We start from the raw sequence: 18,759 nt of genomic DNA on the forward strand, positions 1-18,759 counted from the left end.
GGCTTTCAAGGACGATTTTATGGGGATTACACAGATTAAGGAGTGATCCAGACAGTTTAAAGACCGCCCACAACTGCTGAGAGCGCGCCGCGCTCCGAGCACTGATCGACATGCTCAGACCCCGCTGAAACAACCAGATCATTTCCAACGTGAAGGCTTTGTTGATCCGGGACGTCGTCTGACTTTCACAAAAAAGGCAGAAGGCGTGGACATCAGCACTTTTTCGGCACATTCCACTGTTACAGGAGTTTTTTTCATGGAAAGAAAAGCGGAGGGACACGCCACGGAGCCGTTCATTACGTGGCACAAAACCACCTCCATGTTGGTCTCACAGCACGGCTTTCAGGTGGATTTCAGACGGCTGTCGGTTGCTTTTCAGTCGTGTGATTATCCGAGAAATTGAGCATGAGCTGGACATGCCCCAACATGTCCTGTGAGGCTTCATCATGGCGTTGCTTTGCGCCATGCAGCTCCACCACGACGCACGGAATTCCGCTCCTCTTTCCATGACAAAAACTCCTGTAACAGTGGAATGTGCTGTTCATTTCTAAACTGGACGCTGTCTTGATCCGGTATGTCGTCTGACTAGCACAGGAATTGTGAAAAGACGTGGACATCAGCACTTTTTTGGCACATTGAGATATGTCTTGAACAGGCTGACGACGGCGGCTGAGAGCGCTGCGCGACGTCTCGCACCGTGGGAAGTCCTTAAAGCGACAGTATCACCTCAAAATCTCTCATCAGCCGTTAAAATTTTCACTGAAAACCAGTTTAATTTTTCGAACCGTGTCCACTTCGATGTGTCTCACAGGTTTAGAAAAAGTTTTGATCAAACAACGCACCAGTCTCTCAGCAACTTCTCAGACAAAGGAATTCCGACGAGGGGCTGGACGACTCCTCCCACAAGGAGTGCTCACAGGCGAATGACGTCACCGACAGGCGTGGAAAAACTCACGCATGCGCACGAGGGTTCAAGCATGTCTGACGTAAAAACATATGAATGAAATCCATATAGTTTTTGAAAAAAATAAAAAGGACCTATACTTTATTGACAGATCTCATATACTGATGCAGCAGCTGCCTTCAGAAAGATGAGGTAGAAGAGGAAGTAATGTTGAATCCTGTAGATAAAATTAAAGATTATGAGATTTACAGATTACCATGATAATTTTCTTAGCCATGATTAAAAATTCAATAACATTTAGTGTAACATATAAATGTGTTATGTGCAAAGTATACCATACCCACACGATGGACCACCCCTCCTGAAGCATCAGCCCATCCTATTTTTCCCAACCATAAGTGGTTAAACACCCACCCTGAATTAATAAAATTTTTATTACAGTTGATTAAATGCCCACCCAAAATTAAATAATTTTGTGACCCCAACACATCGTAAAAAGCAAAAAAATTATGATTTTTCACATTTTTCTTCATTGTGAGTCGGTCTTTTAAGAGATAAAAAAAACAAAGACAGTTTTTCCATACCACTGTTGCCACTGTGCTAGCTCAAGAGGTGGGAAAGGTTAGACCATACTCCTTAATAATTATGCTGTCTAATCAGCATCTTGACATGCCACACCTGCAAGGTGGGATGGATTAACTTGGCAACAGAGAAGTGCTCACTAATTTGTGAACAATATTTGAGAAAAATAGGTATATAGAAAATGTTTAGATCTTTGAGTTTAGCTCATGAAAAAGGGGAGCAAAAACAAAAGTGTTTATATTTTTGTTCAGTGTATATTGCATTCATTTTTTCTGTGTTCAAAGTGAGAATTGGATGCCATGTTGTACCTTTGCCAATGAGGGCGGCAACTATAAGAACAGCAACTGGCTGAGGTAATCAGGAGCATGGTTACTCACCTCAGGCCACTACACGTTTGGTTCTTGTGCAGTCTGTGCATTTCAACTTTTAAACATGCAAGTAAAGACTCGTCTCCACCCTGAATTTTGGCACTCTGGCTGCAACTCCTTTAACTAAATATTCATATGTATGCATCCAATTTGAAAATTTATTGCAGTCCAGCATTATTTTTTCTTAACGACTGTTTGAAATGGAGCTGATGCCACATAATACTCAAATGAGGTTTACAATACATTCTAGGTGACAAGGGTGGTGTGTACAGACAATTTTATTTTCTGATTCAGAATTGCTTTCATGGCATGGATTTACTTTGGGATTTAGAAGCAAATGTCAGGTCAACAGTACTGAGCTTTTGGTGTGAACATATAAATGAAACATCAAACACAGTAATTTCAAGGGGGGGAAAAAAGAAGCATAAATAGGTACTTGCAGAATGGTGTCAGTACACAGTTTTCCACGACTTTCTTTTGTTCAACGGATGTCTGAATATAAGACTAAGATTGAGGTTCAGGTGTAGGCCCCCAGGCTTGACTAATCCTACTTAAAGTGTCTGTCCTATTAGACCATGTAATAAGGAATGTGCTGTGAAGCAGGTGTGTTAATAATGCTTATTAAACAAACGCCCATTTTTCTGCTGTCTGCTTTGGGTACCCAATGTTGATGATGTCATGACAGACATGATATGGAAGGGCGAACAGGAGGAGGAGGTAAGGTTAGTGAGGAGTATTTTCACAGACTGGCAAGTCCAGACAGAGAGGCAGAGCGAAAATAGCTCAAGGGGCAAACAAGGTAACCTCTTTCAAAAGGCGCTTCAGGGGGTGTCTGCCAAGATCCACACAATACTGTCTGCAGTCACTGTCTGTGTTGAGGATGTATCGCTCTGCAGAAGAAAATCTTAAAATGTCAGCGTACATCTGCTTAACACAGATCAAAACAAACTGCTCCTCTAAAAGCCAAAAATGTATTATATGTATTATGAGCTAGTGTGTAACTTACCATCAATTTGTTAAAACACACACACACACACACACACACACACACACACACACACACACACACACACACACACACACACACACACACACACACACCACACACACACACACACACACACACACACACACTGCCCGGAGATCTGAAGCCATTATTGACCTAATACACAGAGTATTCGTGGTTCATTAGACATCAGTAGAATGTCTGCTTATTTATGAAAAATATTACATCCAAAATTCACACATTTTACAAGCTGCCTCTTGGCTACAGCATAGTTGTTCTTTTGCCAACGTTTGTTTTTTTAAGAACTGTGCAAATTTTCCTCTGGAAAATTTAGGACATTTCCTGAGTTCTGACACATCATCTGCCTGTTTGTTTAATGCATGTACTGCATGTGTTGGGATTACTGGTGTTGTGTACAGAGTTACAGGCCTTGCTGAGATGCTGTGATCAGACATGTCCTCTGGGTGTCAAGTTAGAGAATAAGAAAAAGGAAAGAAAAAAAAAAGCCTTCAGCTTCACTACATGCTGACATTTTACAGTGTGCTCAATTCTTTAAAAATTATTCTCCATCTAGGTGAACTAGATACTACATGTAGGAGGAGGTGATGGTTGTTAAGCGTTGGGCTTGAGACCAGAGGAGCCTCGGTACAAATCCCAGCTTGACTGGAAAATCACTAACGGCCCTTGGGCAAGGTCCTTAATCCACTAGTTGCTCCCTGTGTGTAATGAGTACCTTGTATGGCAGCACATCGGGGCGAATGTGAGGCATTATTGTAAAGCGCTATGAGCGTCTGATGCAGATGGAAAAGCGCTATATAAATGCAGTCCATTTACCATTTATCTAGTGTTTCAGTTTAAACTTTGCCTGGCTCCAAACTGTATTTCTTTTATCTTGCTAGTGAGTGCAGGACCTGTAAATTTACACAGTGCTGTTTTTCCCAATTCTAGCTGATTTGAATTAGCTGTGTGCTATGTGTAAGCATCAGTCCATTTTTAAAATCATGTCACGTAAAGTCAGTTTCTGACAGCACATTTTAAAAAGAATGCCAAAATAACAATAAGTGTATTTGTATAGTTAAAAAAATGCACAAAAGGTTTCTAGTTTAGCCTGGGTCCCACCGAATAATAAGCCATGAATAATGAGCCATGCATGGGTGGGTCAGCGATTATTCGAATAATGACCCATGTTTTCATCGATCACGTATCCGCTACTAAGGTGCCTTTAGCCATGGGTTTGGTCCAAACCTCCAGCCCTCCCACACCTGGTCCCTTTAAAGTGTGGGTTTTCAATTCACAGCAGCATTTAAAGATGTCACATTTTTTAAACGCAGTCCAAAAATAGATGCTCCAGTACAGTCACACGGTTGTGCGCTGTGCGCCAGGCTGCTGTCTACCTGTAATGCACCAGACCAGCTGGAACTGAACCAAGGGTTCCTGGACAGCCGCCTCTGTGCTCCTTGTAGGCTCTGCTGCTCGCTGGCTTTATTTCTTCTGCTGCTTTAAACACACACATCGTGATCCCACTTTTAACTTTATGTTCATCTCTTTATTTCTGCAAAATCAGTCTTTTGCACACACGCTGCTGTTCTGCATTCCTGGACAGCCCTCTGTGCTCCTTCTCACTGGCTTCCTTTCCATCTGTGGCTACCTGGCTTTATTTTTTCGCTGGCTTTAAACACAGTCATGTTCACACCGTGATCCGACTTATAACTTTGTGTTCGTCCGTTTATTTCAGCAAATTTTTTTTGCGCGCATGCTGTCGTTCTGCATACACGAGGTGTATAATTATATACACCCGCTGTCGCAACTCATGTGGATCACTTTCCCCCCCAAAAAATTGCTTTATTTCTTCTGCAGCTTACAAGTCACCGTGACACAACGTTTAACTTTGTGTTATGTCTTCAAAATCGCTTTTTTGCACGCTCTCCTTCTGTGTTGCTGCACAGCTCTGCGCTGCTTTTAGCGGCTTCACTGGAGTTATTTCCTCCGTGGGTTTAAACACACAGCCACTATCACACAGTCATCCAAATTTTAACTTTGTGTTCGTCCATTATTGACTGAAAAATCACTCTTTTGTGAGCTGGCTTCTGCCTAAATGCTCCTTTGGAGTGTGATGAGTCACTGCCTCAGTGTGCAGTGCACACACACAGCGGAGCTCATGTGATACATTAACAAGATATTAAATCAACCATAGACATACTTTTACAGCTAGGAACTGTTTTATCAAGCTATAAAAACATTAAAAATAGTTTTCTTAAGCTGTTCAAAATACATTCCACATGGAGCAGGAAAGAGAGGGGAAAAAAAGTGTCCAGATGAAACAGTTCTCTGTGATTCCAGAAGCGATTAGAGGTGTTTTCAGCATCCAAGGTTTGGCAGAAAATGATTAATCCGCTACAAAATAATTATTTTATATACAGCATCCAGTGCACAGAGCAGGTGGAATTGTGTGCGCAAGAGGGCAGCCGCTCAAAAAATAGCCTCTCAGGTCCTGCGTAGCTGCCAGGCGCTGGGATAATGGGCTTTTAGCAGCCTCGTAAGCACCACGCAAATGTCTCTAAGTCATCGTAGTACCTCGTACACAAACTGCCCCACATTGTTGTTGCGAAATTTTGAACATCTTGAAATTAGCGCCACGCTCAGAGAGGAGCCTTGTTAACTGAAGATAATGCCTCTAATGCCACCCAGAGCCACTACTCTACACAATAGTTGAAGAAACCCTCTCGTAGCAAAGAAACATGCTGCGTGGCTTATTATTCAGCTTTCATTATTCGGTGGGACCAGGGCTTTTAAAACCTGACTCCCCACAACATTTTATATTTTCACAGCAAAGTGTGACTACTGTTTTCAATTTAATCTATAATAGCCAAGTGGCCTCTGTGTGCGTGCCTGTGTGCGTGTGTATGGCTTCAATCACGCAAAAACCGGGGAGTGTTGACATTTGCTGTTTGGCAGGCTTATGTATTTTGGGTCAACAATGAATGCTGCGAAAATGGAAAATATTTATTCTATCAACTGATAGAACAAATATTTTTGGAGTTTTGGGGTTTTAAATATTGTGGTTTATGTTAGTTTAACAGTGTTGTTAGTGCTATTGATTTATTGTGTTTTTGTAGCTCAATTGATTTTGTCAGTTTAGATAAGTCTCATATTGCTCTTACCATGAGTGACTTATGTTTCATGCTGGTACCATGAGTGAAATGTTTAGTGGTTTTAATGTCTTCAGCCACTGTTTTTATCAAATTCAAAACACCTGCTTACAGCAGCTGTGCGTGCAACTTCTTTGCTGTTTGGCATGCTTATGTATTTTGGGTCAAGGATGAACTGCACGAAAACACTGATAGGACTAACTGTTTTGGAGGCGATGAATATTAGCTAACATTGCTGATTACGTTTTGGACTCACACGCCTTTCCAGCAGGGGGCAGTAAATCATCTTTATATTGAAAGCACAAGTGTAAGTGCATATAACTGTAATACGTTAAAAACACATGGATGACACAAGTGAAAACATATTTCCATTGTAGTCCATTTAAAACCAAATGACAAAATAGAACTAATAATAAAATAAAAGAATAATAACAATGATATTAATGGTAACAATAACAGTGTGCACATGATAACCTAAATTTATAAATACATTAAGACAGTAAATTAACATTACAAATTACGTAATTAACAGGAAATAAAAGGGTCGAGTTCGTCTTCTAAAAACTGTTGAGGTCTAAGGTTCTAAAAACATTCTGGACTTACATGCCATTCCAACTCATTGCTTAATTTATTACCACCCTTGAAAAATCTCAGCTACCTATTTTATAAACATTATGCAATCTAGACCCTGTGGATCCCCATGGGCAAAATGCTAGTTATTATATTTTGGATAAGGATGCATCTGAGTACACAACTTTGAAGAAATGAAGCACAGAATGGTATAGGGGGCAGCACAATGGATTAGTGGTTAGCACTGTTGCCTCACAGGAAGAAGGTCATGGGTTCAATTCTCACCTGTGGCCTTTCTGTGTGGAGTTTGCATGTTCTCCCCGTGTTTGCGTGGGATCTCTCTGGGTGCTCTGGCTTTCTCCCACATCTAAAGACATGCAGGTTAAGTGGACTGAAAACTTTAAATCGTTCGCAGGTGTGCGTGCAAGTGTGAATGTGTTTGTCTATATGTGGCCCTGTAACAGGCTGCTGTCCTGTCCAAGGTATACCCCACCTCACGCCGTATGACTGCTAGGATAGGCTCCAGCCACCTGCGACCCTTAATTGGACTAAGTGGTTGAAGATGAGTGAGTCAGAATGGTATAGCTTAAACACCATTTACACCATACCAGCAGGTGCATGTGGATTACGAAATCCTTATCGATGTACCAATACTTGAATTAGTATCAACACATCCCGACCATGACAACATTAGCATTCCTTGATTTGATATGATGTAAAACCTCATGACATTCAGTCACTACAGATGAAGTGATAGATGATTTTTGCAGCTTTAACTGTATTCAATTTGATCCAATACCGCCGATTTTATTCAGTTTTGGTATCAACTTATGTCTACATCTTTTGTTGATTCAGTAATGTAAATTTGATTAAACAGAAAACAACTTGATAGATTTCAAGTGGAGTACAAGGAAATTAGGATCGATGACTTGTAATGCCCTCTAGATATTATGAAGTGAGGTTATTATGCACACACAGAGATGTTGCTAGGATGCTCATTTAAGCCTGGTACCCTTGGCACTGAGGCACTGATGTCAAACGCATCACTTTTATTCATGATGCCTGCCAAAAATACCTGCCACAGGGCTATAATCAGGTTTCCTACGTGGTAACGGTTTTCAGAGGAAGGCCCAGATGATATTAATGGTCACTTTACTTGAAAGATAAGCATACACCCTCTAAGGCACTGCCATAATTCAGGAGAGGGCCCCTGTTGTTGGGGGCGTCTGTATGACAAGTCTGGACACATCCATGCCAGGCCAGCAGGGACATCCCCATTAAGGAGCCACTTGGTTACTAAAAGTGGACATGCATGGGGTACAGGGATCAAATGGCTAGTTGTTTACAAGGTGCTCACTCACTAACATTGGTAAGAAGAGTTCGCTGAGACACAATATCCCTGCTGGCAAATTCTGCTTTTGTACAAGCTTGCTACATTGTGATAAAATTTCAAGGAATTGTACCAAGTTTACTGAATTTCCTCCTAAAAATGTGAGAGGAGTTGATTTCAGAATGCAGGCACCAACTCATGAAACTGACAGTGTGTAGGTTTGATAATCAAGGGACATAACTCTGTGAAAAGGTATAAATCTTGCAGTATATTACAATATGCGTATTATCAAACTACAACAAGGATTTGTATCAAGTTACATGAAATTCCTACTAAAAATGTGGGTGGAGTTGAGTTCAAAATGCAGGCACGCAAGCATGAAACTTGGAGTCTAGCTTTGTTTATCAAAAGCCTTTACTCTGGCAAAATAAACCCAACTGGAGCGATATGAAAACAAACGTATAACCAACCCATAACAAAGATTTGTACCAAGTTACATGAAAGTACTACTAAAAATGTGAGAGGAGTTAATTTCAGAATGCAGGTATCCACTCTTGAGACTGACGGAGCCTAGATTTGTTAATCAAGGGCCATAACTCTGGTAAAATGGGCTCAAATTGAATGATATGATAATAAGGGTATTACCAACCTACAACAAGGACTTATACCAAGTTTCATGAAATACCTCCTAAAAATGTGAGAGGAGTTAATTTCAGAACGATTATACCCTAATGAGGAGGGACGGACAGACAGAAATCGCCGCGACATAATCCCCCTTCAGGCCTTGGGAACAGAAACTTAAGGGACAGAAAAGATGGACAAGATGAGGGATAGCATTAGAACAAAGAAAAAGAAGGAAGAGCGTGCATGCCTCTTCTGCATATTTCAGGAATCGCTCCTTCCAGCTGACATAAAATGTACACGTGGACACAAAGACTTTGTTTTAAAACATGTTGGCTGCTTGATTTGAACTACATTTTCTGTAGGATACAGCATTAATTAAAGCTAACTGAGGTGCTGGAGTCACACTAAGCTTTCACAAATGTCTAATTTAAATTAATTTAAATAATGCTAAAGCATTGTAATGGATGGAAATCACATAATTGTTGAGGAAGTCACGTTGGGGAGGAGGGAATCCCAGAAATGTCGGAACTGAATAATCTGAGTACAGGATCGGCGGATTTAAGTGCTACAAAGTGACTGGCAATGCTCTTTCTTTGTGTCTTGAGGCCAGAGTGCATCCTCTACGAGTCCCCCGACGTGCTCAGGTCTCATTCATGGGTAATGTACCAGACAGAGAAGATTACTCCCCTTTCTTTATTCTCTCTGCTCAGTCGAGGAAGCCCACCCGGCCCATGCCTTTTCGCTCACTTTCTCTGTTGTCCTAGCTGTCAAGATGACAAAACGGCCACTTTCCTCCCTGATTTTTGAAAGTTGAAATCTGAGGAAGTGGCAGTGTTTCCATTATGATAGCAATTACTGGAACACTTCTGAGAAATGCAAACATCAGTAGACAGTTTAGTTACTTTCACAGTTTAACACACACACACACACACACACATACATACATATTAAATTCACTTCATACATATAGTATATTACAATCTGTTTTTCACTTGATCTTGGTAGATTGCTTTTGCAACTCTTTGGCAATGGAGATTGTTTTAAGTGACAGAATAACTGGATCTCTTAGACCGAGCAATTCCTGTCAGTAAACTGTTATCTTAAGTCTGTGACATGCAAATCCACATCATTGGAGCACTGTGAGCTGTGCTAGAACCCAGAGAAGTGTTTACATACATTCACTCATCCATTGCACACACAACAGTGATGGAAGAGTGTTGAGCAATGAGACAATCAGGTCCAATCCATGCCCTATTTGTCTCCAATGAGCAGTGGCCGCTCACATGCACTAAACTGAACAAATATTTGTATTACATGATTCTCAGCTCACTAAAACTGTTGTGTGGGCCGCCAGAAGAGGAGGCACTGCTGGCCCACCACCAGAGGGCACCCTGCCTGAAGTGCGGGCTTCAGGCACGAGAGGGCACTGCCGCCACGGACACAGCCGGGGGTGACAGCTGTCACTCATTATCTCATGACAGCTGTCATCCATCTACACTTCATCATTCCACTCCATAAAAACCGGACGTCATCTCCACCTCGTTGCCGAGATATCATCTACCTGTGAAGGTAATATTCTCAGCCTTAACTGTGTCTTAGTCTGAACTCTTTTTGCAGCCACTTTCCTGTGGTGTTCCCTATCTGAGAGATTGGCGTTTGGTGTGATCAGCGACGGCTTCGCTTCACACCCCAACCAGATAAGTGGTTAGACAGGAGCTGCACGAGTGTGTGTTAGAGGTGGAGGTGGAATTCCCACCATTGTTGTTACTGGGTGTGCACGCACCCACATATGACTGTTTTTGCTCCTCGCCAGCAGTACCAGATCCGACACTCGGAGACGGTGGCCACCTGGGGACTCGGAACTTGGCGGCTCCAGTATTCTCCAGGTTCGGTGGCGGAGGAAATCATGTGGTTCCGGTTCTTCTCAGGACAGACGTCTTCTATCCTCGAGCCTGCCCACACGTCACCTTTGTGTATTGACTGTTTGCTCAAATTCTGTAATCCTCTGTGTTTTTGTTGTGCTCTTTCACAACAGTAAAGTGTTCATATTCGACTCTTTCATTGTTCGATCATTTGCGCCCCCTGTTGTGGATCCGTGTCACTACACTTTCCCAACAAAAACACTACCATGAGCAAAGATAATAATAATAATAATAATAATTATTTATATCGCGCCAAATCATGACTAATCGCCTCAAGCCGCTTCACAAACATCATTTAAAAGGAGAATACAATGAAATAAGATTAAAACACAATAAAACAATTTAAACATAAAATAAGTAAAAGAAGTAAAATAGATAAAAGGAATTAAAAAAAGACACACAATCATATAAAATACTAATGATAAACAGGGAGAACAAGTGTGCTCTCCCTGAAAGAAAGAAAAAAAAAGATTTCAAAGAAAAAAAAAAGATTTTGCCTGCACAAAGATAGCTGAAAGGATAATATTTTACACACACACACACACACACACACACACACACACACACACACACACACAACACACACACACACACACACACACACACACACACACACACACACACACACACACACACACACAAACACCAAAAGCGTAATACCCATATTACCTTTTACATCAGTAAAAACAAGTATATATTTCTCTCTGTATTCACCATTTAAGTGTAAATATTTAAAGGAATAAAATGTTCAAGTCAGGTTGAACAATTAACTGTTTAATTCATAATCTTGATTTGAAATCTTGTGATTTTCAGGTGGTTGGAGCTGCATTTTTAAATTAATAACTTATGTTATTAACAAGGTTTTAACACATTAAGAAGGCAATGGGACGAATGCTGGTGTGTGGGTTGTACTGAATAAGTCTATATCACTTTCATCATCTGTAGAGGGTTGAAAACACTGTGCGAGCACACTGTTGTTTTGCAATTTGTAAAAAAAAAAAAAAACAATTTTTTCTCAAAGTAATATAATGCTGGTTATTATTTTTTATATTATCAATGGTATTATTACGTATATATATATATATATATATATATATATATATATATATATATACTCAACAAAAATATAAACGCACACTTTTGGTTTTGCTCCCATTTTGTATGAGATGAACTCAAAGATCTAAAACAGTTTTCCTCATACACAATATCACCATTTCCCTCAAATATTGTTCACAAACCAGTCTAAATCTGTGATAGTGAGCACTTCTCCTTTGCTGAGATAATCCATCCCACCTCACAGGTGGCCATATCAAGATGCTGATTAGACACCATGATTAGTGCACAGGTGTGCCTTAGACTGCCCACAATAAAGGCCACTCTGAAGGTGCAGTTTGTTTTATTGGGGGGGGGAGATACCAGTCAGTATCTGGTGTGACCACCATTTTGCTTCATGCAAGTGCAACACATCTCCTTCGCATAGAGTTGATCAGGTTGTCAATTGTGGCCTGTGGAATGTTGGTCCACTCCTCTTCAATGGCTGTGCGAAGTTGCAACGACGAACTGGAGTCAGGTTGAGACCCCGATGAGGACGACGAGCCATGCAGATGAGCTTCCCTGAGACGGTTTCTGACCAGTTTGTGCAGAAATTCTTTGGTTATGCAAACCGATTGTTTCAGCAGCTGTCCGAGTGGCTGGTCTCAGACGATCTTGGAGGTGAACATGCTGGATGTGGATGGTCCTGGGCTGGTTACACGTGGTCTGCGGTTGTGAGGCTGGTTGGATGAACTGCCAAATTCTCTGAACGCCTTTGGAGACGGCTTGATGGTAGAGAAATGAACATTCAATACACGAGCAACAGCTCTAGTTGACATTCCTGCTGTCAGCATGCCAATTGCACGTCCCTCAATCTTGCGACATCTGTGGCATTGTGCTGTGTGATAAAACTGCACCTTTCAGAGTGGCCTTTTATTGTGGGCAGTCTAAGGCACACCTGTGCACTAATCATGGTGTCTAATCAGCATCTTGATATGGCACACCTGTGAGGTGGGATGGATTATCTCAGCAAAGGAGAAGTGCTCACTATCACAGATTTAGACTGGTTTGTGAACAATATTTGAGGGAAATGGTGATATTGTGTATGTGGAAAAAGTTTTAGCTCTTTGAGTTCATAATTATATATATATATACACACACCACACACACACACACATATACATACACACACACATATACGTACATACATACATACACACACACTCACACATATATATTACATACTGCAAGAACTGGGAATGTGAGGCAACATAAAACAGTAGTATAACAGTAGTTTCAGGACATCTGTGGTAATTGTTATAGGAACTGAACAATCGTGTACATCCACCCCAAACCAGAAATAAATTAGAACCAAGTGACTTTCCAGTGGGCACTAATGAGGAAAATCTACAGGGGTTCAGTAATCATAAGCAGAAAATAGAAAATTAAGACAACCTTGATAGTCCAACAGCTGCAGCAACTGCATATAATCTCATCACATCATCCTTTCTTTCCTCATCATTGCTGCTTTCTATTCATGCAGCAAAACTGCCACTTGGTCAGCAACATTGGCATTATATCATGTGATAACACAAATTGGTGCCACAACAGGGTCCCAATTTCATTCAACTGGTCACGCTGGGTGTAGCACTTTTTGTCCACTGTGCAGGGATCCGCGTGCCCTACAGGTGCAGCACTGAGATGGCCCAGTTGAACAAAGGTATTGTTAACATTACTACTCGTTGTATTTTCCCTCCCAATATTAATATCTTCTTTAACTACAGTTTAACACTCCCGTATTTTCCAGAGTACAAGTTGGATTCTTTTCTTTTGTTTTTCTTACTAGTATGGGAGGAGGTCCTGCGACTTATATACAAAAAAACAAAACAACAAAAAAAACAAAAACATTTTTTTTTAATAATAATAATTATAATGACTATTAATAGGACTTTTCCAGTAACAAAAGCACTAAACAAAATAAATTCTAATAATAAAAAATAAATATCATTATAATATAAAGTATACTTCAACAGTGCAAAAAAAATTCCAAATTCAAGAGCTCATAATTCAGAACAAGGTATGACTCAGACTCCAGCTTAGGGCCCTGTCACACCTTGACGATTTAGCCAGCATGTGCCGACATATGAAAAATACGCTGGATACATCAAATAAGTTATGCTGCTGACAATTTAGCCAGTGTATACTGACAGACCCATTTTCTCCGAGCGGTCCAGGTCGGAACAGTCAAGTCTGGCTTGGTTTGCATTCCCACTGCTGACAGAACCCTTTTGTTTGGCAGGCGGAGCACGTAGATGTTGACAAGCACGTAATGGAGCACGCATACACTGTCGCGTGGTCTCTCCCCTCCACACGGAGACCAAACAGAGTGATTCAACCTTTTTAAATTTACTTTAATTTTAGTTTTGTCTCGGTGGATCATGGGATCTATTTTCATTGCGTGCAGAATGCTGAAGAGTCGACTGATGCCTGCGGTAAATGCTGATATGAATGAATGAGGTGCTGTGACTCTTTGAACATTTAAAATAAGTACATTTTCTTGTTGTAGAACAAAGCACTGGCATTCTCTGGTTCAGGCTGAGAAATGCACTGGGCAGACAACACAGAGGGACTTCTTTCTTCTCAATGGACGTATTTCGACTTATGAGTAACTTACAAGATATGTGTGTCAACAATCGCACAAATTACCTGCAACCTATGGCCCAAGTATGTGGGATGTATCAGCCATACGCTGGCATGCGTCAAAAATATTGTGCATGCCCAAAATCTTTTGACAAACTCGCTGTATTACGATGAATACAAGCATGCTTCAACGTGCGCTTAACTTATAAAAACCTTACCCATAACTTATTAGACATATGCCAGCGTAGTTGGTGTATTTTTCATATGTTAGCATATGCTGGCTAAATCGTCAAAATGTGACAGGCCTGTTACACTCTGGTGTGACTTATATATGGGTTTTCTGTCTTCAATAGACATTTTTTTAACAGGTGTGACTTATACTCTGAAAAATTTAGCAATTACAAATTTTACACTAAAATATAAAATTTCAATATTTTCAGAAGTGTTTTTACTTGTGTTGAAGCTTATACTCTGGCACAACTTATATACTGAGAAAAAAAAAATAATGCATGCATTCATTAGGACATATAATAACCGGTAATCTCAGAATAATTGAGAACAGGAAGCTTAGAAAATTACTTAGTAAAGGACCATCATTTAGTGAACAAAATAATATTAACTGGGACACAAACCTCATAATAGTTAAAAAAGCCATTAAGGATTACAAAAAACGTTGGGCTAAAAAAGAAAAAGTAGATACTAGAACATTGGACGAATGGGAAGGTCGAGTATTAGAAACAGTTCAAATTAAGATAGAGAGACTTAGGAAAAAAGGAAAAATCCATATAAAAACATGTACTGTCAGACAAGGTTTGCCTAGAATACCTAAATAACTTTCAAAGACGTTTTGTTTTAGTACCAGCAGATAAAGGCAGCAACAATATCCTAATATTTTGCAAAAAAATATTACTTAGATGTAGTTTTAAAGGAACTCAACACTAGTGATGGGACTAACCCACAAACATATATGTCTTATAATAGTCACACAGAAGATATTGTTACGAAACACCAAGAATTTATGACTAAATATAACATTAAAATTACTAACGATATGAAACAATTACCATCCTTCTACTGGCTTCCAAAAATGCATAAAAATCCAATAGGTAGCAGATTTATAGCGGTCTCTAATGCATGTACTACTAAACCATTATCCCAACTACTAACCTCTAGCCTTAAATTAGTTGCCAAACATTTCAAACAATACTGGAGAAACACTGGAGTTAATTGCTTTTGGATTATCAATAATGCTACAGAGGTTTTAAATAAACTAAAAAAGTTAAACAAAACTAAAGTAGCTACACATTTTGATAGTTTTGATTTTCCACCCTGTATACTAACATCCGACATGACCAACTTATATATAGTATCAGTGAGCTAGTCAGGGAAGCTTTTAGAATTAGAGGTTCTATGTAAATATATCGTTATTAGAAATGATAGCACAACATATATTGGTTTAACACTACATCAACACGTTGTCATAATATAACTGAGGAAAATATGATTGAGCATATAGAATTCCTTGTAGACAATATCTATAGAGGTTGGCAACAGAATTTTCAAACAAACAATAGGGATACCTATGAGGACAGATTGTGCTCCACTTTTAGTTAACCTTTTCCTTTTTTATTATGAATACAAATTTATGAAAGATAAACTTAGAACTAATAGCAAGTGAGCAAATACCTTTAATAATACCTTCCATTACATTGAAGACCTACTTACTTTAAATAACCCTAATTTTGAGAATGAAATTAAAAATATTTACCCATCAGAATTAGAACTAAAAAAAAACTACAGAAAACAATAAAAAAAACTCTCATACTTAGATATAGAGTTGAGCATTATAGATAAACAGTTTAGAACAGCTGTTTTTGACAAACGGGATGATTTTAACTTTCATATTGTAAAATTTCCTTGTATGAGTAGTAACATACCGAGTAAACCTACATACGGTGTGTACACCTCTTAATTAGCCAGAATTGGTCACATCTGTGATAATTACCAAAGTTTTTCAACTAGACACCATATACTTACTAGTAGATTAGTTAAACAAGGGTTTCTGTATAACAAATTGGTTGTTCAGTTCAAAAGATTTTTAATAGACATCAAGAATAATATCTAAGTTTGGGGTTCCCATTAAAAAAACATGTAGAAGATGGAATTTCTTCTACCTAGCTAGCCATAACCTAACAAATGGGGTAAACCTTAGATAACCCCCGCTAATCTCGTTGTACTATGCAGACTGTTTTTGCTGTGTATAATGACAATAAAGGCTTTCTATTCTACTCTATGACATATTATATCTGAGCCTTTGTTTATACAGTTTACTGCCACAATTATAGCTTAGCCTATAGCTATTAATTATCGAATAAGCTGCCTCACCCTCATTCAATATATATCAATATATATCAATATATATATATCAATATATATATATTATATATATGTATATATGCCAGTTTAATGTTTAACGCTTTAAGTGATTCCTTTCAGTGACACCTGATTCTGGAGGGAGTGCCAAGATGGCGCCGTTGTGTCTGGCTGCTCGTCTGCTGCTCTCCAGTCTGTTTGTTATTTTATTGTTTTTAATTTATGCTGTTTTTGAGTCAGAGGCATTGTGGGTGTATGATCGCCAAACTTTGCTGGATCTCCAATCCCCGGTTCGTGGTGCGGTGTGGTTATCGGCGGGTGGACAGAACTTTCCGCCCCCATTTTTATCGGAGGTGCCGGCTTTTCTGTGCCATGCTCCTGTGCTGCCTTTCGGCCAAAAGAGCAGTCGTCGCCGCGGGAGACGAAGTGGACATCTGGTAAAGCTGAAGCTCTGTTTGGCCTGCTGTTTGGCTTCCAGACGAGCTGTGCACAGAATTCTGGCAGGATCTGTGCTGTCCTGGCGCCTTGTGGATCAGGTTAGAGCCTGTGTGGTTGGCTCTGAGGACTGTCGGCCCGGCCGTCCACGTCTTCGCCAGAGTGACGTGCGCCAGTGGCGCTCTCGGAACCTGGGCTTGCTTCGCCGGGTTCCGAACAGTGACTGTCATCCCCACTGGGGTCCTTACTCTGGGTCTCCTGAACATCAGATCACGGTCCTCGAAATCATTGTTGATTAATGATTTAATCATGGATCATCATTTAGATATGATTGGCTTGTGTGAAACCTGGCTCAAACCCACAACACTCCTTCCTTTGAATGAGGCCTGCCCACCAGCATACACATTTAGTCACGTGTCTCGTGGTGTGAAGCAAGGCGGGGGTGTGGCTTTTATTTACAAATCTAGGTTTTCTTTATTAGCTTTATGAGCATCTGACTCTCCATTATGCCCCTGCTGACTAAGTACTGTCAGGGTCATAAAACTAGAAATCAGCTATGTTATATTGTCACTGTTTATAGGCCCCCTGGCCCATATTCTGACTTCTTAGATGAATTTGGTGCGTTCGTCTCTAGTTTGTCAACTAGCGCAGATAGCATTTTGATTACTGGTGACTTTAACATTCATATAAATAAGCCCTCTGATCCCCTTAGCAAATCATTTATGCAAATTGTGGATGCTTTAGGATTCCAGCAATGCATTCAGGACCCAACACACATTAGTGGAAATACCCTGGATCTGGTTCTTGCACGTGGGTTTGCTGTCACAAATATTGACATTTTGCCTCTCGCATCTATAGTCTCTGACCATTCACTTATCAGGTTTACATTTACGCTGCCACGTTTAGTGGAACAACAACCTTGTCTACAACTGCGGCGTCGTATTAAACCCTCAACTATGACTGAACTTGAGGCCAGACTACCTGATATTTTAGCTTTGAATCTGGAGAATGCAAATCAGTGGACAGCCTCATGGACAGTCTAAATTTAACGCTTAAAACTACACTTGATAAGATTGCGCCTCCTCTTTTACGGTCACGCCTGCTAAGGCACAGTCACCTTGGTTCAATGATTATTTGCGTGACCTCAGGCAGAAGGCTAGGTTTGGAATGGAAATGGCGTTATTCCAAATTAGAGGTGTTCCGCCTTGTGTGGCGGGATGCTATTTTAGATTATAAGCATGCACTACTGGCCATGAAGCGGACCCATTACTCTGATTTGATCAGTAAAAACAAACATAACTCAAAGTTTTTGTTTGACACGGTCGCATTTCTTATTCACGGGCAGCCACCTGTTAGTCGTTCTCCCTTTTCAGCACAGGATTTCTTGGATTATTTTGAGAAGAAAATAGAAGATATTAGGCTAAGCATATCTCAGCACGCCTGACAGAATTTAATAGTATTTCATTGGGCGTGCTGACAAAACCTGTGGCGTCTACAAAAGCACAACCTGTTTATTTGATCCCATACCAACAAAATTGTTTAAGGACCTGTGGCCCACTCTTGGGCCGACTGTGCTGGAAATTATTAATCTGTCATTAACCTCTGGATCTGTTCCGAAATGTTTTAAATCAGCAGTGATTAAACCATTACTTAAGAAATCTAATCTTGACCCTAGTGTATTGAAAAATTACAGGCCGATATCAATCTATCATTATGTTCCAAAATTTTAGAAAAGGTGGTTTCACGGCAGCTCATAGACCACCTTACTGAGAATGATCTTTTTGAGCCGCTGCAGTCTGCTTTTAGGAAATATCACTCCACAGA

The 18,759-nt window shown here is 40.2% G+C and overlaps 1 protein-coding gene and 1 long non-coding RNA gene across 4 annotated transcripts in view; both read right to left on the reverse strand.

Moving 5' to 3' along the window:
• arl15a (ADP-ribosylation factor-like 15a) overlaps positions 1 to 18,759 on the reverse strand; it is a 432,264-nt gene that overhangs the window by 97,375 nt on the left and 316,130 nt on the right. The window lies entirely within an intron of this gene.
• Positions 1,420 to 14,045, reverse strand: LOC117510868. The gene is made up of 3 exons (XR_004560830.1): positions 13,898 to 14,045; positions 9,864 to 9,868; positions 1,420 to 1,431 (listed from the first exon to the last, which is right to left on the reverse strand). It is a non-coding gene; the product is annotated as an uncharacterized LOC117510868 (long non-coding RNA).

The sequence above is a fragment of the Thalassophryne amazonica genome, chromosome 5 (genome assembly GCF_902500255.1).
Source record: "Thalassophryne amazonica chromosome 5, fThaAma1.1, whole genome shotgun sequence".
Taxonomy (NCBI): Eukaryota; Metazoa; Chordata; class Actinopteri; order Batrachoidiformes; family Batrachoididae; genus Thalassophryne; species Thalassophryne amazonica.